Genomic DNA, 27,233 nt, shown 5'->3' with positions numbered 1-27,233 from the left:
GCTTGAAAGTAAAAATCATTTTCTTGTTGGTTCTTAGATCTATGTTCTTATATAACCCACTGTGATTCTTTTGTAAGAAGAGTTTATTTTTCTTTTGTAAGAATTACTCATCAACTTGTGTTATTCCCTCTCATGTTGAAAACTGAGTGATTAAGAGAGACAGCTTTCCTATCTTTATAGGAAATACATATATGTAGGCTCATTCACATAAATAAAGAAATACAGATTGCAATAATGCTATAAAGAGTATACACAGAAGGCCAAGAGGGTTTCTGAATGAGGGTGCTATTTGAGGTAGGATGATCAGGAAGGCTCCCCAATGAAGTCATGTAAAAGTTGGGATACGACTAATAAAAAAAAATAGGCTAGTAAAAAAAACTAGGTAGACGGAGAAGATATGATTGATGGAAAGAAAAACAAGCATAAAGGCCCAAACTGTGTGTACAGCTGAAAGTGATTGAGAAAAAGTAAGAAACACACAATGTGGCTGAACCACAGTAAGCAGGGAAGAGAACAGAAAATGATAACAGATGATACAAGGCTGTGAGTCAGAGTAAGGAGAAGAGCAACACATTGTAACTGGCTATTTTGGGGAGAATACTGGATCTGCGAGAAAGAACTGAAGCAAGAAGACCAGCCAGGTCAGCACTGAGCTGCCCAAGTGAAGGATGATAGTGGTTCGGTTAGAGTGGTGGCAATGGAGGTAAGTAGAAATGAAAGCAATGTGACTCACACCCACCAAGTCCCCAGAGAAATCTTGAAAGGCTCTCAGCCTTCTAGTCCTTGTGGTATAGTAGCCCAACCCTCTGGTTAAAGTATTTCAGTCAATAACTCTCTACCCTCAACTCTCCAAGCAGAAATGTTGGTTCTCCCACTAGCATTTCCTTGGTGAGGAAAGCATATAAATTGGTGAAGTACAATGTGTGTGTGTGTGTGTGTGTGTGTGTGTGTGTGTGTGTGTGTTTTCTAACTATTTAATGAGCGAAGTACAGAACTCAGAGACACGTATGAATTACTTCTGCAATGTCTGTTTTAAAAGTGGTTTCAAATCTTTGTGGCATGAGGTGGGGTTATATATCCATTGGTCAATAAATTGCAGTTGAGGAAATCTGAGCTGCTGAGGTGAAGTTCTATATATTATGTGTGGGAAGGAGGGAGAGAGGGAGGTCGGTTGGTTACTAGGGCAATGGGTGTGAGATTGGGGAGGGGTTTAGAAAAAAATGACTCAATTCTCTTCTACACATTTTTGCTTATTATTTTTATAAATAGCATGCATTCATGGCTCTGTATTTTGTATAAATGAAGAAAGTTTACTTTAAAATTATTTTAAAACTTTTGAAAAGTGTGTCTGGAGACTTTCCGCAATCAGTATCAGATCAAAAAAAGAAGGAATGAGCATGGAGCAGAAGAGTAGACCGGACAGATTAGAGGCTCTTTGAAGGACTATCTGTAACAAAGAATTTTGAAAGTGCTCACCCAGCCAAGCCCAGGGCAAGGGTTCTTGGAGTAGCAGTTGGTAGATGCTACTAGATAGTCCTGCCTGTATATCATTTATAATTGCTATTGATATATGATTACACTGTGAACCACATACAGTTTGCTATAGAGTACAGGTCAGTGTTTATCAACTCTTTTGTGTTTTATAATTTCACATGAGAGGAGGAAATCTTTCACTAGTAAAGGGAAGAAGATGAACAACATTGGTCCATCAGTTACTGACACCAATAAAAGGAAGACCAGTAACCAATATGTCTTGCTGCAGGGCTTCCCTATGCCTTTCTTGTCATGGCACACAAAGAAAATGACAATATTTGTATAGTTCACTAGAGGAAACTAGAAGGGATTTAAGAGTGTCTATAAATATTTTTTGGGGGGCGCCTGGGTGGCACAGCGGTTAAGCGTCTGCCCTCGGCTCAGGGCGTGATCCCAGCATTATGGGATCGAGCCCCACATCAGGCTCCTCCGCTATGAGCCTGCTTCTTCCTCTCCCACTCCCCCTACTTGTGTTCCCTCTCTCGCTGGCTGTCTCTATCTCTGTCGAATAAATAAATAAAATCTTTTAAAAAAAAATAAATAAATATTTTTGGGGGGATTAAAAAAGCATTATATTTTCTTGACATATTTAATTACAAAGACACAAAGCATTAGAGAAAATATTAAATGTTATATTTCTACCATACTTGCAAATAAAATCTTTTCAAATTTCCTATGAAAAACTTAACTTTCATCTTTTTTTTTTTTTTTTAAGTAAACTCTACCCCCAACATGGGGCACGAACTCACGGCCCAGAGACTGAGAGTAGCGTGCTCCACCAACTGAGCTAGCCAGCTGCCCCTAACATTCATCTTTAAACCCCTGCATTTGGAGAACTCATCCAGGTCTTTCACTGGCAAGCATAATTAATATTGGCATTTTGGAGGGCAAAATGATTGTTAATCCAATTGAACCTCTTCATATGTTATTTCAAACTTGGACTCAGAAAGTATATATACATGTTTAGAGCATGCAACAAGCTTAAATGTCACTAAGAGAACATGCATGTCAAAAACTGACCTAAGTATCCCATTTATGTGAAGACAGAGATTGGGACTGCCACTCACAACTGGGCTTAGTAAGAGTCCTTGTAAAATTTCCCAGCCACTGTGGGCTGTATGTCATGGTCTTTGTGTATCTGAGACCTGAACTCAGCTATAAACTGGTAGGGTCCCACAACTAGCACACCATGAACCTGAGTCCTGAAGAGTTACATACCCACGGATAGAATACCTAATAGCATGAAGAAAGACTAGTCAGATGGTTAGAGGGCTGTAGTTATTACTAGCAGGGCCTTGCTTCAAACATAGTGTTTCGTGGTCATCATCCAAGGATAATTTCAGTGTTGCTCCGCATTGGAGGCTACTGAACCAGGATGCCAGCCACCTTTGGCCCTACCTGCTGGACTTTCCAGGCCTGAGAGAATAACTTGCTGTAAATCTGCAACTCAGTGCTGAGACCACGTGCTAGAAAGTTTCACTTTACAAAACAGTCACTGAACCAGGAAGCTACCTCACTAGATGCACACCAGACTTTGGGCCATATAGGCCCAGTAATGCTCCAATAGAGGTATAAGCCGAGAGTTCTCTTTGATACACTCATTCCAATAGGCCAAGGGGAAAGGGAGAGAAGTGCAAGGAAAGAGAAAGGATAAATGACTGCTTTTCCAAGAGGACTACTGCATTTTCTCCTTAGTATATATTTCTGGCTGATACTTACAGTATAGCATGTTCTGACCTTTTTCAGGAAAAAAAAATACAAAAATGCTCCCAATTCTTTATTTCTTCCCTACCCTGCAGAAGTAGGAAAAAAACAAATTAATTCAGGCAGTACAGTTTCATTGCCTTAGATGATGGTATTAAATTTATAAAAACAGAGAAACAGGCTTATTAACTGAAGGGATAAGGAAAGAAAAATTAGTATTTCACAATTTTGCTCAAAACACCTTAATATTTCTCTTTGATATATAATAGCTGATGTTCCCCAGATAATCAACTTGCATATTTAAAAACACTATTGCAGCTATTTTATCATAAAGTAACTTATCCAATATTAAGTTAGAATTTGGATCCCTCTGACCTTCAGTCCTTGCTTTGTTTGCCGTACTCATTGCTAAGCTTCCTGCTTCATACTCATGGAATGTATTTATTTCCATGTCTCTTTTTACATGGCCCAATGCACATCCAGAGGTGTCACAAAAAAATAATATATCAAAACCAAAAGAACATGTTTTTGCATACATCCATGTAGCACATTATTTTTGAACCACAATCTATATTTTTCCAGTGTTTTCCCATAATGTATATTTTCCTCTGGAAAAGAGAATTTGAAAAGAATTGCCAAAGCTGTCTTGGAACTTCCACTTTAAATTCAAAACAGATCCCCAAATGTCTACTGGGATATATCTCTAGTATGACTAAGAATGTGCACCTGTGATTACCTAAACCAGCCAAAGAATGGCACCATTGCTTCACATAAATGTAGTCACAGATATTTTTTATATGGTTACAGAATTTTGTCATAAATCCCATGGCTCAGTGTAGAATTCTATCTGTCCTACAGGTCCACTTTTTGCCTTTAGATAACATTTTACAGCAAAAGCCTGATGTATTGCTTCTGTCACCCTTTGACCACTAAAGGAACTTATAACAGCACAATGGGTGAATAATAAGGAGACAAAGGGAATTCTCTGCCCTTCTGGCTCAGCCCATGCATATGGTCATAATTTTCCAACTTTATGATAATAAGGGAATGCATTTATCATCCCTCTGCTCCTTCTCAAGTTGATCCCCCATTGTTAAGTTTAGCATTTGGCTATTGATTATACAGAATTATTAAATAATCTGGAGGGCAATGAGTGAGATGGCCACTTGAGTTTCACAAGGAAATAATAAATGGTGGAGAAAGAGTGCCAGGTTTGAAGGACATGTTCAGAGAAACGTTAACCAAATCAGATGATTATCTTACAATTTCTGAAAGTTAAACTGAAAATTAAAGATAGCTTGAGAGGTCTCAGGCTGGTTTGTGCTGTCATGTTCTGCTCCAGATAAGATAAGCCCCTATCAGTGCTTGGGTAACTGCAATAAAACATAAATTATTTTCTTCTTTAAAATTATAGACTGTACCTAATAGTCCTTTACCTGATTTATTTGTATGTGCTATGCAATTTGGATAGTTTTATACGACTGAGTTTTAGAGAAAACTAATTAAATAACACAGTGATTTCACTTGTATTCAATATTCTCAGTTTTCAAAATGACGCAAGGAAAAAGAACAATCCAATTTTTTTAAATAGGCAAAAGTAATGACCAGCTTATACAGGAAGATAATCAAATGACTGATAAGCACATGAAAAATTGTTCAATGTCATGAATCATCAGAAAAATGCAAATTAAAACCACAGATACCTCTAAATACTTACCAGAAAATCTAAAATTTAAAAGACTGAAAATGCCAGATGCTGGCGAGCTTATGGAGTCACCAGAATATTCATACATTGTCGATGAGAATGTTAAATGGTACAACCACTTTGGGAAAGTAACTGGCATTTCCTTTATAAAATTAAACAAACGTCTACTCTGTAATCCAGCAATGCTACTCTTAGGTATTTACCTAAGAAAAATGAAAACATGTGTACACCAAAAAGACTGGCACAAGAATATTCACAGCAGCTTTATTGCTAAAAGCTTAAACTGAAAACTAGCCCAAGTTTTCATCAAGGGAAGAATAAATAAACAAACTGCAGTACGTTCATACACTGGGATATTACCAGAAATAGAGAGGAACAAATCATTACAACAACATGGATAAATCTCAAAATCATTATGCTGAGTGAAAGAACCATTACATAAATGAGTAGATAGTACATGATTAAATGGAATGACCATGAAGTCTAAAATGAGTAAAACTGACCTATGCTATAAAAACTGGAACAATGACTAACACTGTGGACAGAGGGCTGAGGATTATGTTGGATTTGACATACTAATATTCTATACCTTTAAAGACATTTTAGTTACACAGATGTATATACTCATTAAAAATCATGAAATGAGTGGTTGCTGGGAAGGAAGATGGTGGAGTAGGAAGACACTGAACTCAACTCCTCCCATGGACACAGCAAGAAAACAACTCATATATTGCAACTCTCCCTGAAAACAACCTGCAGCCTTGTAGAAGAGATCTTCCGCAGCTAGCCATGGAGAGAAGGCCACTTTGAAAGTGATAGTGGAGTGGAGATGTGGTTGGGGGCCAAACCTCCAGTGTGATGAGCCACAAATGGGAGGGACATCACAAGCATGGAGGATCAAGGACATCAGACTCCACACTAGGTACCCCTGGCCCTGGGGACTTGCACTGGGAAGGTGAGTCCCCATAATGTCAGGCTTTGAAAATCAGTGGGGCTTTATTCCAGGGTCTTTAAAAACCAGTGGGCTTGACTCCAGGAGAACTGAAGGGCAATAGAAAACTAAGTCCCCACCCTTAAAGAGCCAACACACCAAATAACTAAGCCTAAGACCCAACATAGAAGTAGCAGTTTGAAAGTGCCTGGAGGAGCACTTTCATGAAGGAGACCTAATGACTAGTTTTATGACAAGTGCCAGAGGAATAGACATTGATAGGAACTTTCTCTGGGAATGAAGGAGCAGGTGAGCACCATTTTTCTCGATAGCCAGACACTTGTGGGAGCCTGTGTTAACATTCTCCATCTACCTTGCTAGCACTGTGTGCCATACCCCAGCACCCCTGCCCAACCCAACCTTTCTGTGCTGGTAGACACCACTCCAAAGCAGCTCCCATTCCTCACACCTGGCAGGCAACCCCAGCTGGGACCCATGCCCTCTAAAGCAACTCCTGCCCTGGGGAGGAGGGGGAAGCTAACCCCACACACCAGTGTGCCTACAGCTCCTGTAGCTGAGTTTCTCAGTTGGCCAGAAAGGGAGCGAATGCATGCAGGCCACATAGAGGACACTCCTGGAATGCCTGGTCCTAGTTAACAGGGAGGACTGTGCTACAGAGCACCACAGGACTCCTTCAATACAAGGTCACCTCTATTAATACCAGTATATGTATGTAACCTATCTGATACTTAAAAACAAACATGGAGAGTTAGACAAAATGAGGAGACAGAGGAATAGGTCTCAAATGAAAGGAAAAGAAAAAGGCACAGAAAAAGAGCTAAAAGAAATGAAGATAAGCAAGAGAGTGGATAAAGAGTTCAAAGTAATTGTCATAAAGGTACTCACTGGACTTGAGAGAAGAATGGATGCACTCAGTGAGAATTTCAACAAGGAAAAAATATTAAAAAACCAGTCAGAGCTGAAGAGCACAATAACTGAAATGAAAAATATGCTAGAGGGAATAAACAGCAGATTAGAGGACGCAAAAGAATGGATCAGCAATCTGGAAGACAGGGTTATGGGAAGCAACCAAGCTGAATAACAAAAAGAAAAAAAGAATATTAAAATATCAGGATGGGTTAAGAGGTCTCTACAACATCATCAAGCATAATAACATTCACATTATAGGAAGCCCAGAAGGATAAGAGAGAGATAAGGGGACAGAAAACCTATTCGAAGAAATAATAGCTGAAAATTTCACTAATCTGGAGAAGCAAACAGACATGGAGGTCCAGGAATCACAGAAAGCCCCAAACAAGATGAACCCAAGGAGGTTCTCACTGAGATAATAATAACTTAAACGTTAAAGATTAAAGATAAAGAGAGAATCTTAAAAGAAGCAAGAGAAAATAAACAGTTACATGCAAGAGAAACCCCAGAAGTCTATCAGCTGGCTTTTCAGTAGAAACATAGCAAGCCAGAAGAAACTAACATGATATATTCAAAGTGCTGAAAGGAAAAAAACTATAACCCCAAATACTCTACCCAGCAAGGTTATCTCTCAGAATTTAAGGAGACATAGAGTTTCTCAGAAAACCAAAAGTTAAAGGACTTTATCACTTCCAAATCAGCTTTGTAAAAAATGTTAAAGGGACTTCTTTAAGTAGGAAAAAAAGACCGCAACTAGTAGAAAACTATGAAAGAAAAGAACTTCATAGGAAAAAGCAAACATACAGTAAAGGTAGTAGAATAATCACTTAAAAAGCCAATGTGAAGTTAAAATGAAGAAGTAGTACAATCTACAAATATGTCTACAAAAATTAGTCAAGAGATACAAAAAATGAAAAGATGTAAAATATGCCATATACATAAAACATGGAGGGAGGAGGGAGTAAAAATGTAGTGCTTTTATAACATGTTTGAACTTAAGTGACCATCAAATTAAACTAGACTGCCATACATATAGGATGTTGTATGTGAACCTCATGGTAACCACAAACCAAAAATTTATCATAGAAAAATAAAATAAAATTTGAAGAGAAGGGGATCCAAGCATAACACTAAAGAAAACCTTTTAACCACAGGGAAGAGAGCTATAGGGATTATAGGGAACAGAGAAGAACTATAAAAACAACCAGAAAATAATTAACAAAATGGCAATAAGTACATACTTATCAATAATTACTTTAAATGTAAATGGACTAAACGTTTCAATCAAAAGATATAAAGTGACTGAATGAAGAAATAAGACCTATGTATATGCTGTCTACAAAAAACTCACTTCAAACCTAAAGACATATACAGACTAATAGTGAAGGAATGGAAAAAAGTACTTCATGCAAACTGATGGGAGAAAAAAAAAAAAAGCAAGGGAGCAATACTCATATCAGAAAAAAACAGTCTTTAAAACAAAGACTTTAACAAGAGACTGAAAAAGGTCATTATATAATGATAAAGGGATCACCCAACAAGGGAATATAACAATTCTGAATATCTATGCACCCAACATAGAACCACTTAAATACGTAAAGCAAATGTTAACAGACATAAAGGGAAAAATTGACAGCAATACAATAAGAGTAGGGGACCCTAACACCCCACCCATATCAATGGACAGATATGCAGACAAAAAATGAAGAGGGAAACAGTGGCTCTGAATGACACATGAGACCAAACAGACTTAACAGATATATAGAGAACATTCCATCCCCAAACAGCAGAATACATATTTTTTTCATGTGCATATAGAACATTCTCCAGGATAGATCACATTGATAGGCCACAAAACACATCCCAATAAATTTAAGAAGACAAATCATATTAAGCTCCTTTTCCTACTACAACAGAATGAAAATAGAGATCAATTATAAGGGGAAAAAAACTGAAAAAAAAAAAAAACTGAAAGAAACACAAACATGTGGAGGCTAAATAATATGTTACTAAACAACCAATGCATCAATAAAGAAATCAAAGAGAAAAATGAGGAAATACCTGGAGAAAAATGAAAATGAAAACACAATCATCCAAAATCTTTGGGATCCAGCAAAAGAAGTTCTAAGAGGGAACTTTATACAACACAGGCCTACTTCAAGAAACACGAAAAGAATCTCCAATAAACAATTTAACTTAAACCTAAAGGAACTAGAAAAAGAAGAATAAAGTCCAAAGTCAGCAGAAGGAAGGAAATAATAAATATCAGAGAAGAAATAAATGACATGGAAACAAACAAAAAAGAAAAGATCAATGAGACTAAGAGCTGGTTTTTCGAAAAGATAGACAAAATTGGTAAACCCTTAGCAAGACCAATCAAAAAAAAAAAAAAAAGAGAGAGAGAGAGAGGACCTAAAAAAATAAGATCAGAAATGAAAGAGGAGATGTTACAACTGACACCACAGAAATACAAAAGATTATAAAAAATTACTATAAAAATTATATACCAAAAAATTGGACAATCTAGAAGAAATGGGTAAATTCCTAGAAACATACAATTTTCCCAGACTGAATCAGAAAGAAAGAGAGAATCTGAACAGACCAACAGCTAGGAACAAAAATTAATGGTTATCAGGAAACTTCCAATTAACAAAAGTCCAGTATCAGATGGCTTTACATGTTAATTCAACCAAATATTTAAGGAAGAGTTAATATCTATCTTTCTCAAATTACTCCAAAAAAAAAAAAAAAAGAAGAATGGTTCCAAATGTAATCTATGAGGCCAGCATTACTATGACACCAAAACCAGACAGAGACACTACAAAAAAGAAAATTATAGACCAACATCCCTGATAAAAACCCTATGTTCATCTCGACACATGCAGAAAATGCATCTGACAAAACATCCATTAACAATTAAAAAAAAAACTCTCAACAAAGCAGATTTAGAGGGAACATATCTCCTTAATAAAGGCAAATACACATGACAAACACACAGCTAATATCATACTCAACAGTGAAAAGCTAAAAGCTTTCCCCCTAACATCAGGAACAAGACAATTATCATATGGCTTCACTCATTTATGGCACATAAGAAATAGGAAGATCGGTAGGAGAAGGAAGGGAAGAATGAAGAGGGTAAACAGAAGGCAGAATGAACCATGACTATGGACTCTGGGAAACAAACTGAGGGCTTTAGAGGGAGGGGGTTGGGGGATTGGGATAGACCAGTGATGGGTATTAAGGAGGGCACATATTGCATGGTGCACTGGGTGTTATATGCAAATAATGAATCATGGAACATTGCATCAAAAACCGGGGATGTACTGTATGGTGACTAATATAACAAAATAAAAATTATTAAAAAAAAAAAAGGGACAAGGATGTCCATTCTCACCATTTGTATTCAACATAGTACTGGAAATCAGAGCCAGGAATTAGACAACAGAAAGGAGTAAAAGGCATCCAATTTGGTGAGGAAGATGTTAAACTGTCAATATTTGCAGATGTCTTATACGATATAACTGAGGGTTATTGGAGGGGAGGTGGGCAGGGGGAGAGGCTGTGTGATGGGTATTAAGGACGACACTTGTGATGAGCATGGGGTGTTATATTTAAGTGACGAATCACTAAATTCTACTTCTGAAACTAGTATTACACTATATGTTAAGTAGAATTTAAATAAAAACTTAAAACATTAAAAAAAATAAAAAATGAGAACACCTGAATAGACATTTTCCAAAGAAGACATACAGATACCTAACAGACATGAAAAGATGTTCATCATCACTTACCATTAGGGAAATGCAAATCAAAAACCATGAGAGATCACCTCACAAGAGTCAGAATGGCTGGTATCAAAAAGACAGGAAATAACTTGTGTTAGTGAGGATGTGGAGAGAAAGGAACCCCCATGCACTGTTGGTAGGAATGCAAACTGGTGCAGCCACCATGGAATGGCGGTTCCTCAAAAAACTAAAAATGAAACTACCATATGACCCAGTAATTATACTTCTGCATATTACCTGAAAAAAACAAAAACACTAATTCAAAAAGACATTACATGTCCATACTTATTGCAGCATTATTTACAATAGCCAAGATATGGAAGCAATCTATGTGTCTACTGATAGATGAATGAATAAAGAAGATGTGTTAGATATAAACAATGGACTATTACTCAGCCATAAAAAGAATGAAATCTTGTAATTCAAGGCAGCATGGATGGACATATAGGGTATTACACCAAGTAAAATAAACCAGACAAAGACAAGTACTGTATGAGTTCACTTATATGTGGAATCCAAAAAATAAAACAAATGAATAAGTAAACAATAACAAAGAAAGAGGATCATAATATAGAGAACAAACTGGTTTCCAAAGGAGATAGGGGCACAAAATAAGTGAAGGGAACTAAGGGATGCAAACTCCCAGTTATAAAACAAATAAGCCACGGGGATGAAAAGTAGAGTATAGGGAATATAGTCAATAGCATTGTAACATTCTTGTCATGGTGAGGATTTCATAATGTATATGATTTTCTATCACTAAGTTGTATACCTATAACTAATATTATATGTCGGCTATGCTGCAATTTAAAAAAAGATCATCAAATGATTCATAAGATTTGTACATTTTACCTTACATAAAATTTACCTCATCAGAAAAGTTAATAAATACTGAACTCTAGCTGACGACATGCATACTAAGTGTTTTGAGGTGAAGAATATTGATTATCCTCAGCTAATTTTAAAATGCATCAGAAAAATTAGATGGATGGATAGAGATACTGATAGATGGATAGGTGAAAACTGAAAGCCAGCAAAACAATAGAACATAGTGCTGATTCCTGGTATCCACCAGTAAAACTTTTAAATGTTCTATACATTTGGATATTGTCAAAATACTAGAAAAAAATCAGGCAGATATTTTTTTCCTTTCTTCATTTGCATTGCTCATGAAAACTAAAAGTTAAAATGAAAAACAACAACAACAACAACAACAAAATATTGAATATAGCTGTCTTTAAGTAGGGCTGTGAGGTACCGCTAGCTATTTGGCTTAAACCAGCATCCCCATGATTATTTAACATGGAAGTAAATGATTTTCTTACCCAGAAGAACTGTTTTCACAACAAACAGCACAGAAAACAATGAAGATTGTGGGTTAGCCAGGGAAATGTGTGATGAACCTGGCATATAGGCATCCATACCTACACCATGCCAATGGACAAATGGCTGAAGTTCTTCTATACGTAGGGGTAGGAAGACCCAATGATGAAACCCAATACTAAATAATAAATAAGGCTTTGAAGTCAGGGGCATCTAAGTTTGAATTCAGGCTCTCCTCCTATTAGCTTTGTTTTCCTGTAAACATTATTGATTGGTTATTGATTTTTTATTAAATCTTGTTTTTATTATTTACCTAATGGGGGAATTACTAGCATGTACCACTGAGGATTATTCTGAGGAATACCAAAGTACTATAGACATTTTTTTTTTAAGATTTTATTTATTTGCGAGAGAGTGAGTGAGTGAGAGAGAGGGAGAGCACAAGCGAGGGGAGGGGGCCGGAGAAGGGGGAGAGGGAGAAGCAGACTCCATGCTAAGCAGGGAGCCTGATGTGGGGCTCCATGCCGGGACTCTGGGATCATAACCTGAACCAAAGGCAGTCGGTTAACCCACTGAGCCATCAAAGTACTACAGGTATTAATAATTACTACACATATTCACACACACACACACACACACACACACCTGGAGAACAGAGAAAGAAAAGAAATTATCTTCAACAGAATTTAAAGAAAAGTTTTTGAGCAAAGGATTTAATGATAAAATAGGGAGCTGGAAAGTATTGAACTACACAGCTCCTAGTTTTTCATTTATTATTTTTTTTCACTACGTAGGTTGCAGATTTTTCCTCCCTTCAAAATTGAAGCGGTGACAGCAATGATTATTGCTAAGTACAGATTTGAATGAAAAGCCACACTATGGAATATTTTACTTTCCCTGCAAATCTTCTCACAACCTTCTCATAAATAAATGGGGCTAGAGTCAAGGAAACTGGGCTAAATCCCTCCCTTACTGCTTGGCCTGTTCCCAAATCATTCATCATGGACACAGAAGGATGGGAGCTTCTCTTTGGCATATATCTTAGGGAGGTCTGGCAGGGTTAAGGGAAAGAGACAAAGGAGCCTATGCTCAAATATCCCGGGTATTTTTGCCAATCTACTTAAAAAAAAAAAAAACCATGCACAGCATACTTTTGTCAATAAATCCTCCATGTGCTTACACTGGAGGTGCTGAAAATTGCTTGGATAGTTCAAAATTGTATCTGGAGCTTTTTGCAGATCCGTGTTCTGACAAGCGAAGTTGAAAATTTCTATCTCTAGATCCTGTAGTCAACAACCTCTGAGAATTGCTAATGGTTTTTACTGGATTAGAATTGACTGGCTCTTCTGATTTGAGTGGTATCCATTTCAATTATACTATTACTCCCTGGGCAAGGAGAGTGATCTTGTGCAGGGGCACTGGGCCAGCTTGAGGGCAAAAATATCCTGGTCCCAGGGAAATTATGCATCGTGTGTAAGAGTCACAAAATCCATGATAGATTGTTCTGTGCAATGGCTCTTAAGTCTGCTTAGGATTCCATGTCCTATTTTAAATCTTTGAAATGAAATTTCATGCCATAGGGTTCTCCATGAGAGGAAAGGTTAAAGGAAAAAAAGACTAAAGCCAATGCGAGACAGAACAACTTTTATGGTATGAATGGCTCTTAAAACTGTTTTCCTTTCCCTAAAGGAAAAAAAAAAGAGTTTTACTGTTAACTTTTTCATTTTGGGGATATAAAATTATTTATGGGGCTTAGAGTAGAAAGCCACTGTGCCTTATCTTTTCCTGGCTCCTATTCTTGAAAAAATTTTTTTTTGCCTAATTGTGGTGTGTGAGACTTTAAGTAAAAAGTGCATTTTATAATTCTTTAATTAAACATGATCAAAGTTACCCCTTTACAGTATTTGAATGAGCATTTTCCTAGTTATGTGGCACTGTCTGTATTCTTTTAACATGGCCATTGGCTCAATGTCCCTGTTGTTGGTTCAATAGTTCCTTCTGCATGGACAACCAAAATTTTCCATTCTTTGAAACCTAGTGTTTTACTATACACAGATGAAACACACCTGTTTCTGATATACAACCACTTTCAATTCTTGTTAGCTGTGAAAAATTCATGAAATGGAAAAAATCTGTGTTCCCCATGCCGGTGTTAAATATAATTTGGAGCTTCACATTGTTGATTAAAAGAAAAAAAATAGCAATCCCCTACTACGTGCAAGGAAGCTGTCATAGAATTCAACAAATCTGAAAATGTTTATTGAGCACCCACTCTGGGTCAGACTGTCTTGCATGAGCTAAAAGGTAGGCTATAAAAACAAAAACAGTTAAGTAGGGAAGAAAGGAAGTAGAGGGTCCTGAGGGTAGGATGACTTTTAAGTAGGATATCAGGGTCCCCTGTATTTGCAGAAATAAGATTATAATGGGGAAATCTGAAGGAAGTGAGGGTGTAAACAATGCAGGTCTTTGGGGGAAGACCCAGCACGGAGATCAACAAGAGCCTTCAGGTGGAAGAAAACTGAACACTCTTAAAGAAAAAGAAAGGAGGCCGGTGATGCCACAAGTAAATGCCTGAGGTGGGAAGCAGTAAGAGATGAGCACATAGAGGAACAGGGCACCAAATTATGTAGGGTCTTGTAAGCCATTATAAAGACTTGGGGTTTTTGCTCCCATGAGCAAGATGGGATCTTTTAGAAGAGTAGAATGAGGGAAGACAATATCTAATTTAAGTTTTAATATAATACCTCGATCAGTATGGTTGCTCCGTTGAATATGTATACACTCTAGGATGTGAGTGAAGAAGAAGAGAAACCAGTTAGCAAGCCATTGAGTACCTCAGAGGAGAGATGATTATGGCTTGGATGAGGGTCATAGACATGGAATGGTGAAAAGGGTCAGATTCTGAGTATATTCTGAAGAGAAAACGAGAAGAATTTGTTGAAAGGTCAGATGAATGAATTGAGAAAGAGATGAATCAATGATGATTCTAAGATACTACTTACCATTTGCTAATGAAGGGAAGATGGGAGGTAAAGCAGATTGGGGGGGGGGTTAGCAAATTGGGATTTCTGTTTTGGACATATTACATTGGAGATGCCAAGTGAAGATGATTCCTCATGAAGGTAGAGACAACCATCTGGAGTTGAGGGTAGAGGTACAGGCTGGACATACATATTTGTGAGCCATCAGATGATTCATACATATATGGGACCATAGGCAGCTAATGGGTTGAGGGCTGAAATGACAATAAAGTGAGCAGAGCCTTGCCTCTGTGGACCAAATGTAGGATAAATAACTAGCACTTAGCCACTACAAGGTTAACTGCTGGTGTTCTGTTAAGAGTCTGGACTGATGAGCCAATACCAAAAAACAAAAAAACAAACGAAAAAGCAAAAAACAAAGCAAAAAAACACAAACAAACAAAAAACAACCCCAAACTAAAAACAAATGTCCACTGAGGTCGGCGGGGGGGGGATTGAGAAAGCATGATGTCCTAGAAACCAAGTGAAAAAAAAAATTAAATAAAATGAGGATTATATGTTGTGATATATGCAAAGAATTCTTTAGCTTACAAAGAAGATAAAAGGATATAAAAATATTCCACTTTTAGTATAATAAGCGGTAAGTGCTACAAAAGATTTTAAACCCAATGATGAGAGATGGCCGGAAACATGATTGATGAAAGGAGAGGAAGAGAAGAGATTTATGTTAGAGGGAACATATTATAAAGAAGTCCTGAGAAGGGAAAATGTGAGATATATTTGAGGCATAGCGAATAGTTCAAGCTAACCTGGGAGTATAGAATGTATAGCTCATTTTCTTCATACTTCTGAGGCATGTTTCCTGGGGCCGAAAGATGTTCAGAATTTGCTGCGTGTGCGTGCGTGTGTGTGTGTGTGTGTTTACCAAATCTCCAGAAACAGTGGGTATATGAAGTCAACGTAATATTGAAACTTACTTTATTTTCAATCCTTTACCCCAAATCTAACTCTCAGCTACCGAATTTTGTATTTTCATCTGTAAATATAATACTAGTTACGTAAAACATCTATCTGTTTAGCATCTGTGGAGTGCTTGTTCTATGTAAACTCTGATGAAAGGAAAAAGAAGACCAACATAAATATGCAAAAATATTCATTGCAGTGCAAGTCTCTACTGTGGGCCAATTGTGGAGCCGGGAGGGAGAAAACAGAGAAATATGAATAAGATAAGTCTCATTCTCTGAACAGTTGCATAAATTTATTAGGACACTCTGCCTTCATTGTTGGAAAATGAAAATCCATGCTATAGATTTGGAGTTTGGCCTAGCATAATCTGACCTATGCTCCAATTCCTCCGTGGAAACAGACAAAGCTCTCTTGCCTACAATCACATACAAAATTCCTTAGGGATAACAGTCATCATCTCTGGGGTCAGAACATCTCATGGCATTGAAGAAAGGAAAGGATAGAAACACAAGGAATCACACAAGATTTTATTTTTAGTAACAGAAAATAATATATTCCATTCCTCCAAGATGAACATGGTAAATTTTCTTACAGATTTGTTAATGTGAATTTTAATTTTAGGGCCAATTTCACAGGCATTTCCCCCATCTTTGTATTCCCAGTGGTATAGTGGGATGAGTTCAGAGGACCTACTGTCCAATCCAAACTCAGACACCAATTCACCCCTTAGTCTCTTTATAGTTCAGGTGTCTCATTTGCAAAATTAAGAATGAGGACAGTGGTGTAAAGTGAGAAAGAACATTTCGGAGTCATACAGACTCAGTAGTTATATGATATTAGGTAAGCTACTAAATGTCTGAATTTCAGTTGTTAAACAGCAAATTAGAGAGAATAACAGGTCCTACACAATGTTGTTACGAGGATTAAAAGAAATCATGTACAGAAAATTTCTGGCACATAATAGACATTAAAAAATGTTCATTTCCTTCCTTCTTTTAACTCGAGTATTTCTGTTCCAATATGTCAAGACTTAATTCTAGAAAAAAAATTAGGAAAGAAATTATAGAGTTTTACTACTATTAGCTGTTTTGAAACTTTTTTTTAAATTGGCATCCAGTCTGTCTTAGAGCAGAAAGACAGCTTCTTTCGTCGGGGTAAAAATAAAGAACTTACAGAGAGAACGTACCACATGAACAGTGAGAAAAACAAAATGATGCTCCTCTTGAGAGAAGTCTTAAGATTATTTGGGGGGAAATAGAAGGAAAGAAGGGAGGAAGGAATTTAGTTGATACATAGTTTTAGAGCCTATAAATTAAAATTTAACCATGTAGGAGAAAGGTTTTTGCTGTGTTGCCCTCCCCATTAACATGGGTTAGGTTTTATGGCCGGTATGACACCGTCGTCTTCCTTTTTCTCAAAATGGAAAAAGAAATTTTTTTCATGAAAGTGAGAATTTATTGCAGGAATGTCGGCTCAGTGAATGAGTCTATGCTCTATGTAAAAGGAAATGTATACTTTACTACTTTGACCTTTCAATATTTTTCATATTTTGTCTGGCTACATATTGCAACCATTCCTTTCAGTTAGCAATTAAAGTCAAATTTGCAGCTGCCTTTACAAAACCAAAGCTTCCCTCCTACAAATGAAATTTTTAAAGTCCTCTTGTTTGATCTCCAGTATCATACAATTTGTTATGTGAGACATACAAAATACCCCAAGTATGAAGAAACACAATAGTCACTGTCCCTTAGCACCATCCATCACTCAATGTTTTAGTTTGTCATACAGTATAAAAAATAAATGAAAAAAAAAAAAAGAGGAGGGGAGAGGTAGCAATAATTTACACCTGTCTAGAAAGTTTGGCACTGCAGCTCCAAGTACAGGGAACCATTTACAGGAGAAAAAAATGTAACCAGAGACTATATAAGTATGGAAGATGAGATCATCTACCAACAGCAATCTTTCAAATTCATAGACACTTCTGGATTCATGAGGTGAGAATGAGCAGTGCAGAGTACTGTAAAATTCATTTGTAATGTTTGATTTTGTTAACACGCATTCTCAAGCTGTCTTTGTTATATCATTCCTATTGCAAGTGAAAAAAATCAGTATGGACAATACCCCTATCAGTTGAAATCAGAATAGTCTTAAAGTCAGAAAAACAAAACACAATATGTAACTCCAAAATGTTATTTAAAAGAGGACAGAAATGTAAATTTAGGAGAAACTTGCAATCGTCTTTTTTTTTTTTTTGCAAATATTTACCTGTTCTTTTAAATGACTAATTTGAATTGATTCCAATTTATTTTAATGTATTTATCTTCTATTGAGCATAACCAAAATTTGTCTCAAAGTATATATATTTTTAAATTTTATTTATTTATTTAAGAGAGCCAGCAGGAGCTGGGGTCCTGGGGAGTGGAGGTGGGCAGAGGAAGAGGGAGAAGGAGGCTCCCTGCTGAGCTGCTGAGCAGGGAGCCCCCATGCAGCTTAACCCAGGACCCTGGGATCCTGACCTGAGCCCAAGGCAGATGCTTAGCCAACTGAGCCACCCAGGCGCACCTTGAAGTGTTTTTCTTAACTAAACATTTTCTTCATGGTACAAATAAATTTATCAATGATTTAATAAAAACAAAAGAAAAATAATTTATAGAAGCATGTTAGTGATCCATACCTCTCTTACATTTTTCCCATAAAAACCAACAAAGATATTATTTAAACTTCAAAATCAGAAAAGGGAGATAAAAATCGATCTTAGTAATATCTCTAGAAACACACAAATCAATACTAGGAATCAGATGATGAGAATAGGAAGGTGTTTCAGAATAAGAGAGGGAGAAGGAGTTGGCATTGATATTATTTGGGTTCTAGTGTATATTAAAAAACATTAAAATAATGTGCATCAGTAAAGTATCACTTACTCTGAAGGATTTATATAGTGATCCAGGAATTTAAAAAGCAAGTATTTGGGTTAATGAAAATATACAGGTATAATGACAGACATTATTAGAGGTAAGATCAGGAAATATGAAAGTATATGTAAGGGACTTAGATGGATAGACCAAGGCTTTTCAAATTTTGAAGTACACACAGATCATTTGGTATCTCATTAAAATACAGATCCTAGAAATTGCACCTAGGGAAGTCTGAAAGTCAAAGGATCTGTCTCACCAACTGTTGCCACCACTCTTTTATTTTCAATGGAATCCACTCTAGAAAACAGAAATAAAAGTGGCTAACAGTTTTTGTTTGTTTGTTTTGGCTAATACTTTAAAATAATCACAATGTGACATTTTATTAAGGTAAATAAATAAGTTAACTTAACCCTCAAAAGAGCTTATGAAGTAAATATTTTTATTATTTTCACTTTATGGGAAAAAAAGAAACAGGCTTGGGATATTTAATTAATCAAGTCAAACCCACAAATACAGGATTTAGAAACAGAATCCTGAACTAGTAGACCTCACTTAAGACCTAGATATTTTAGTCAATGTTGCTATAATTATCAAGACTGCTCTACTGCATTCCTAGTCCCAAACAAAGGACTAAACACAAAAGATACAATAGGGATATAATTTTGTATAAACTTTGGGGCATAGCAGGGTCATTAGCTTCCAGAACAGGATTTACTCAAGGATAACTGCTCTTGACATTAAAAATCCTAAATGCATGGTGAATAGCAGTTTTGATGCACCAAATAATCACTTTCAAGAGCCAGAATAAATAAAAGATGAGACTAAAATTGTTACTGGACTGAGTTCCTTAGATTAAAAGAGTCTAGATAAGGACATACTGGAGGCTCTACCACCCTGAACATATGGAATAACCCTTAAAGCTCCATGTTTGAAAAAATAGCCCTTAAACTTTAGAATCCCTGAAGGACTTTTATTATTGAAGGGTACACTATTAAATATTTTATGCATTCTATTATTTTTAAAGGGTGTAATCCCTCCTAAGGTGTGTTGGTCTTTGAACCAGTCTAGACCAGAATTAACTGGGAGCCATCATTTTCATTATAGCATGTTATAATTATGTTTGCTTATATCACACTGTTTAATATACTCCGTCCTGTTAAACTACATCACAGGGGCTTCGGCACCTGTTGCTTATTTCTGCCAGACTGAAAGTACACCTTTCTCTTTATTATTTGTGTGCAAGGATAAGATGAACTTGCCAAGAGTTGTCATTCTTGTACACACCTGCCAAGTGTCAGATACTTTAATATTTGAAATGCTTATAGCATATGCTGTGGTTGCTGGAGCTACCAACTTCCAATGCCCAGTACTTCACAAGAGGTTGAATCTAGTCAGAATGACAGATTCATCCGTTGAAATATGCATATGTAATCATATGCTCCTGGGTATACACCATGTTTATGTAACACAACTCTGGGTTAGCTTTGGCTGAGAATATATTTTATGGTAATTTACTACCTTATATCTTCAACTATTAAAAATCAATAATAAATTTCTTGATAATTACTGATTTGTTGGCAACTGCTTACATGAAAGATAGCATCAGGTTGTGCCTCAAAAAATAAAATTGGGTATATGGCTACAGGATAGAAACCTCCCTGTTTTAAGTTCTTTACTTTCCCTTCCTAAGGATGCCTGATACATTTCCCACTCTTCTGTTAGGTTTTCAATCCAGATAAAAGTGAGTATTGTTAAACTACAATATTCAGAGTTGAGCTAAGCTTAGAAAAATAGGGTGAAACTACCCAGCTGTTGGGGCTTGGCCAAGTGACTCTAAGACTCTGGGGACACTAGCCCACTCTCATGTAAAGCACAGCAATCAACATCCTAAAGACCAGCCCTCACTTGGATGTAACTGAGGAATGGCGCCTAGCATAAAGGTGTCTATCTTTGAATCCTACTGAGGTAACCAGCAGGATAAAGACAGAAAAGAATGTGTCCCTTTTCTATGATTTTTTTTTCAGCTCTATCCTACTAATCTTGTCAGATCTCATCAGGGGTGTGGAATGGAGGGTAAGAAGTATAGGGAAGGTTTTCTAGAAGGCTAACCTGTGACTAAAGCCAAGAAAGAGCAGTGGAGTTATGTTTCTGCTTTCATTGTTTTACCACAGTCTCAAGGACAAGTTAAGCCTTCCTGGTTTTGTTGAATTCCTGGGGAGCCCGTGACTGTATCGGTATGTTTGTCTTTCCTGTCCATGAGTATATCTAGGTGGTACCACAGTAACCCCCTTCCTTGATGAGTATCAAAATTCCAACTAAAAATCTCCTGCAATCCACAGTGAAAGTGACCTCTACAGCAGTCTTGTTTCAAGGGCACCCTTCTTCAGGCAACCTCAGGAGATAGGACAACTAGTTTTCCTTTGGAAACAGTGCAGCCACACATCCTTAAATATCTTTCTCTCATTCTTTCCCTCTCCCTCTTCCTCCCTCTCATGTGTGCGAAGAGCACTCAGAGCCCAAGCTGCTTGACAATTACAGAATGAACTACATATCTTAAGACCATTACGATTAGATGATAGATGGGTTTAGTTCATTAACTGCAAGTTTTCATGAACCAAGTGGTCAGGAACCTTCTTAGGGAAGCACCAGAATGGAACCAGGGGATTTTTCTCAAAGGAAGAATTTCTAATGACGTTATTTTTAATAAGTAAGTCTACTAAGCTCTATACTGACAGTTCATTATACTGCCTGGAATGGGAGGTCTTGCTGTGGGGCTACGGCTAACTGCATTTTCCTTGTCCTGAGTTACCTGTGGTGCCTCAGTAACTAAACCTCCTTGGATGTGATTCACTCACAGAACAGGATTTTCTCAGAGGTTCTTGGCACACCTAATTTTAACTTTTTAACTGATGCCCCTGATGACATAAAACCAGGATTGGGTTATACTTGAAGATAGAAAGTATCTCCAGGTATACTCAGGAGGAGCTCATTTTACCCAGCAAAGGAGCAGATAAGTTCCTACGGGCTACAAGTCTACTACCTCGTCAGTAGTATTACTGGATCATTACCTAGGAAAACAACACTAGAAAAAGGTCAGAGTTAGTAGCTTTCAGCAGACTCAGAAAAACACATAAGAGAAAAAGTTGGAACTCCTTCTTTTAGAGCCTATGCCACTAATCAAAGAATTCCAAAGAGAATTCTGTGCACAGTCACCATTAAAATTTAAAAGGAGATTAGAGACCCATTTCCAGCCAGAATAATTTGAACACTCTGACATGTACCATTATATTGTTTGATGAACATTTCCAGAAGAATAAAATGTCTGTTTTGACCTTTGCAGTGTGAGTAACATATGTCGAAAAGAAGGACAGAAGGCTTATTTTTATACAGATAGTAGAAAGCTGCTCTCCTTGTTAAGAAAGTATGGCAGGCTGGTTCTTTCTTTTTCCTTTGTAATTTGAAAGTCCTCCCAGATAAACCTTTGCGATATACAACTTGGTTTTGACATCCTGGCTTTATGCCTCTTACTGTTTATAAGTCATGTAAGGAAGTCATCTATCTTGACCAATATGGCTCAGACATATTTTCCATGTTAATTACACATGTTTGGACTGACACTGCAGTGATACAATTTCATTTGTTTAAAACAACAGAATGGATGGCTCTTTAACTCAACAAATGTAGGTAAAAATTCTTCCCAGAGTAAATGTAACAAGTCTGGAAATTATAACGGCACAGGCACTGGTGGCTGAAACCCCAGAGACTAAGAAGCTGATATTCTGCAAGGATCCTTATTTGGATTAAAAGCATATTGGAAAAGTACAACATAATTATCAAAAAATATATAATTATAATAATATATGTGTTAGACACTCCAACAAGATTGGTGTCCTAAAAATAATCACCAGTTGAAAAGGAAGCAGAGGCATTTTTTACTTTGACCCAATGGAAATGTTCAGATTTTGGCTGTGCTTTTAAGCAGGACATCAACATTTTTTTACACTTAACAGAACACCAGCAGTTAACCCCGTAATGGCCAACTGCTAGTTATTATCCTACATTTGGTCCACAGCTGCATGGCTCTGCTCACTTTATTGTCGTTTCGGCTCTCAATCCATTAGCTGCCTGGTGACCGCTTGCATGCAGAGGGGCCTTCGGTTAACTAAATCCCCATCAGGATCACAGCTGTTGTAAAATACGCGGTGACAAAAATATCCACGTGCAATGCATTGTAGATAAATCTGCAAGCCAATTTAAGCAAAACTTGAAAAACAAGTAAGAGGCCTAGCTGAATTCTCTGGCTTCTGAACATTGTAAACTCCATGTCCTTTATTTTAAGGAATATCCTTTGTAAATATCAACATTCGCTCTTCCTGCAGCGGATGAGCGGGGCTAAATTTCAAAATGATAGGCCCAGGGGTACCTGGGTGGCACAGCGGTTGAGCGTCTGCCTTCGGCTCAGGGCGTGATCCCGGAGTTCTGGGATCGAGTCCCACGTCAGGCTCCTCCGCTATGAGCCTGCTTCTTCCTCTCCCACTCCCCCTGCTTGTGTTCCCTCTCTCGCTGGCTGTCTCTCTCTCTGTCAAATAAATAAATAAAATCTTAAAAAAAAAAAAGAATAAAAAAATGATAGGCCCAGCTCAGGAAAGTCTTTCTTTGCACCTTCCTTTACTCAGCAGTAAGAGAATGAATGTCATGTTCAAGAATTCAAACAAATTCCTGATTTTGGCACAGTATTAATGTTAGCATTGGGTACTTATTCACAATGTGCCTCGACTTAAACACCATACTGTTGTCTACGTTTCTCCCAGCCAAGAGGCTCAGCTCAGTTGTTATGCATGTGCAAATATATCATACCACAACTGTTTGCACAGCAAAAGCTGCCAGGTCGGCTTCATCTCACAGAGTGCTTTGAAAATGCCCTAGAAATAATTTTGGGTGGTATTATAATGGTCAATGCTATGTCCAGTTATGACATTGAGAGATTATGGTGATTATGTTCCTTCTTGCTAGGAAATATTTATAAGCAGGAAGAAGATAAGGAAATGAAGGACTATACCAAAAAGAAATGGTGAAGAGATTCTTTTCTCTATTGCATCATTGAAGGCCACTCCTTTGTCACTTTGTCAAGATCCAAAATCAAGGGGCAGATGTGATCTGAAACTTTCTCAGATCAAACCAAACTCAGCTCCATGAAAGGGGAGATATTTCTGTTTCTAACTAATCTAAAACTTCGTTTGTCCCTGCCTTTGTTGATTGATTTGAATTCCTACCCCAGATTCTGTTCATTTTATTATATTGTTGAGATGTTCCTTAACAGTCAGTGACATAAATCTTTCTCCTTCATTAACTCATTCAAAGGTGTCTTAAGCACCTACTGTGCACCAGGCACTAGGGATAAAACATTAGTGAGTCAGAGTCCCTGCATGCAAGGAAGCTAGGGTTCAGAGACATATAATTTCCCAAATAGAAGAGAGAAAGATGCTTTTTTTCCTCTTTTTTCCTTCTGCTCACTCCCTAGTACTGTGGTGCCATAAATTACACAAGTGAGAGAAAAACTGTCATTTGCTCTTTCTAGCTATTTTACCAACTTGGTGAGATAGGAGAAAACTCCTGAGATACGTATATTACCAGTACGATGATGACTTACTGACTTACTATTCATTGAGAAAAAAAAATTAAATAAAAATTATCAGGTAGATACCTAGAGTATAACCAATGTATTATATGCATGATACTTTTAAAAAAAACATAGTATAAGTTCTATAATTTATCTTTCAGGAATTCACAATTAAGTCAGGAAACCAAGATTATGACAAATATATTAAAAAATAGATGTATGTGTACATACAGTTACATAATTGATGTGAAAAAGAATTATGAGTTTTAGATATGAGAGCTCTTGGTTTAGAATTGTGAAGGAAGATTGAGTTAGTTGAGATCTTCATCATCTCACATGATGTGGCTCTACTTTAAGATGTTTTTCAGAAGGGTCCCTTCCATCCACAAAATCAAGCATTGGAAGGCCTATGTGAAATCCAGAGGTGGAGTGTAAATTCACACTATGACATGGAGCCAGTAAACATATAGTACGTTTGATCAAGAACAGTGAATTCCAAAGCCTATTGTCTATTTTCCCTTTGAGCTCCTATTTTTTCTCTCCATATTTTAGCTCTCTCTTCTTTTTTCTCCTCTCTATTGTATAATGCTGTGCTGCTATTTGAAGGCAGGGCATGGTCTATAAAGTAGGGTTTTTTAAATAAAGTTAACAAAATTCAAATCAAAATTAAAAAAAAAATCTGGATTTAAATATGAACTTCTATCTGACCAACAATACCTACACAATAGATCTCTTTTCACTGATATATGTATCTGAAGCTAAGAATTAAAAATTTCTTGTTCTTTATTTTAATAAAAAAGATCAGTAAAAATTTCTTAAAATTGTGGTTTAAAGCTTTTTTTTTTAAACTAGAGATGCTCAGTTCTTATATATAACAGATGAGAAATAAAAGATGCGGCATTCAGTTCAGTTCAAAAATCACTTATTGAACATATCTATCTCCTTTAAGATGAGATATTATGAAAACAAAGAAAATAAGACAGTCTCATATGTCAAGCTACTTCTAATCATTGACAAAGTAGAAAATGAGCCAAGAGCTTCATCGTGATATAGATTGTAAGAAGAAAAAGCATCATAAAAAAATATACAGGTTGAGCACCTGACCCATACTAGATAAGCTCTCAGAAGGAAGGCATACTAATTCTTAAAAGAAAACCAAAGTTAAGGAAATCAAAGAAATAGGAATGAAATACACTTTGCTTCCAAGGAAACACCTTCCCAAAAAAACAGAGATATAAAATATGTTGAATTTTAGGGAACAAACATCTCAGTACAAAATTCAAGGGATGGAAAAATGGAAGAAGAAATGGGCAGAGAAGTCTGGGACTGATAAAGGAGGGCTTTACGTACCAGATTATAAAGTTTGGAAGTTTGGAGATAATGAAGATTCATTTAAAAATTTTATGAAAAAGAATTTCACGATGAGATAAAAAGGACATATGCTAAGCACTATTTGTCATGAACAGGAAAAATAAATACACTGAATATATCCAGAAATAAAATCACTAGGATTTCACATGGAAAAGACAGAGAAAAAGCTAGTGTCACATATGATTCCCAAGTTCTTATCTTGAGTGATTTGTTGGTTGGTAGATTTTACTACTTGAAATAAGAAACACAGAAAAAGTAATTAGATCAAGAGCATAGGTGGGAGCTTAAAGCTTAAATGGGAGGTAGGGAATTTAATACTCTGAAATTACAGAGTAGATAAGAAAAAGTGAAATGTAAATGAGTTTGTAATCATCAACTTTTCTATGAAACGAGATAGGGTTTTAGAATCTGTCAGGCAAAATCTAAAACGTTTTTTTAAAACAGATTGCACTTAATAAGAATGAATCTGAAAGTCAACCCTCCTTAGAGAAATAATCCATATTTTTAGAAAAGTGATAAGAAAAATATTACATGAGAGTTCTAACTATACATTTTCATCATTTTAGAAAATGTTAGATCTGTACCATAACCTGAAATACATTCTTCATGTAACACATAAGCTTTGCGTTTCACTTAAAAGTGAAAATACTGTTCTAAAAATCTTACAGAGTAAATCTTGGAAAATATACATATTATTCAATCTTAATTAAAAAGACATTTTATAGCCCTACCATTCACAATATTGATAGTGAGAGACAGAGATAAGAGGAGAAAATACCCATACACATTTAATAAAAATACAAATTAAAGTAATTTGATATCACTGTCAGATTGGCAAAGTCGAAGTGCTAAGAAAACAAGAAGCAAGCATTTCAAATAGTGCTGGAGGAGATAAAAGGTAATTTGTTAGAATTAGAAAATACAGATTAAAACTTTTAAATTTGCACATTCTTTTTTTTCTTAAGATTTATTTATTAAGAAAGAGAGAGAGAGAGACTGCTAGCAGGGGGGAGGGACAAAGAGGGGGGGAGAGAGAATCTCAAGCAGACTCCACACTGAGCCCAGAGCCCAATACGTGGCTTGATCTCTCCACGCTGAGATCACGACCTGAGCTGAAGCCAAGAGTTGGACACTTAACTGACTGAGCCACCCAGGCACACCAGCACATTCTTTTTATCAAGCATGTTAGTAATAAATTATGGTACATTCAAGAATTAAGCTGCAAATACGTACATCTCTACCGCACTGAAAATGAAGTAGCAGGTTTTAGCATTTTGGTGTTTTTAATTTTAAAGAAAACATATTCCAAATCTACAAATATTCAAAAACTACTCAAAATTAAATTTTTACTATTTCTCAAAAGGACTTCTGAATGGGTAATTCTAGTCATACTATTACCGTAGAAGTTCTAAAAAGCCTCTACTTCCATTTATCTTCTCTAAAATCTTATTCATCACAACTTGACA

Source organism: Ursus maritimus, unplaced genomic scaffold (genome assembly GCF_017311325.1).
Source record: "Ursus maritimus isolate PB19 unplaced genomic scaffold, ASM1731132v1 scaffold_3, whole genome shotgun sequence".
Lineage (NCBI taxonomy): Eukaryota > Metazoa > Chordata > Mammalia > Carnivora > Ursidae > Ursus > Ursus maritimus.
This window is presented reverse-complemented; position numbering follows the sequence as displayed.